The following is a 956-nucleotide window of genomic DNA, read 5'->3' as shown; positions in this document are numbered from 1 at the left end:
CAACATGGCAGTATGGCCGGGTACATCTAGGCATCGAGTCAGGCGAACCACTTGATTGAGGTCGCGAGTGGCCATCTGAAAGCACAACCATAATGCAAGGCATTAGAATTTCTAGCAAAATTTCGGCAGCATAACAGCTGTAAATGCTCAAGAAGGATTCTGAGACATTTGACAAAGGATTTCATACACACTCTACAACATCATATCAAAGTTCTGAGTCCATCCCAGCAACATAATGTGGTAGTAGAAATGAACTAGGCTTGTATCCATCAAACCTATAAGGTACTACTGATTAGTAACACGTGATCCTGATAGAGAGAAAAGATCCTAATTCCTTAACCCCCGGTGGAAGAATAGACTGACTCAGATCAGAATGTCATAAGATAAAGGAGTAAAAAGAGCCTTACATTCCAACCCACAAACAATTCCCCTACATATAACTAAAGAATTTCTAGACTCAACATCGACCAGTTTGGCTTGGAGAACCTACAGGCAGTCCGGCTCTGATACCAACGCTGTCAGGACCCTGACTCGATGTCACATCGATCTAGCTTGTAACACCTCATATCACTTTGCGGCCTCACGCACGGTATCCCCACGGGTGTCGCCTTACCTTTTCCCGGGACCGTTTGCGCCTTTTGGCTCACGTATATGATAGTGTCGCTAGCATCCATATGATAAGGAGCCCGGGCTGACATGACTAGTCGTAAACCCAAAGTGGCACAGACTTACACGGACAGGCGTCCATGACCCAGCTTCGAACGTGTCGGTCATCAGCAAGTGGGTCCGGGCTGTAGCACTGGGCTAGCAGGACTCCGGTACTCAATGCGTGACATTTCCCCGAAGGGACAGACACAGGAATGAAGAAGGACACATGCCGGCCAGCCTAGGTGTTCCAGAGCAGTAGCAAGCTACCATGGCTCAGTGATAACACTAGGAGACATTTCCCGGTAAGA

Source organism: Triticum aestivum, chromosome 6B (assembly GCF_018294505.1).
Source record: "Triticum aestivum cultivar Chinese Spring chromosome 6B, IWGSC CS RefSeq v2.1, whole genome shotgun sequence".
Taxonomy (NCBI): domain Eukaryota; kingdom Viridiplantae; phylum Streptophyta; class Magnoliopsida; order Poales; family Poaceae; genus Triticum; species Triticum aestivum.
The sequence above is the reverse complement of the archived record's forward strand: the minus strand, read 5'-3'. Positions refer to the sequence as shown.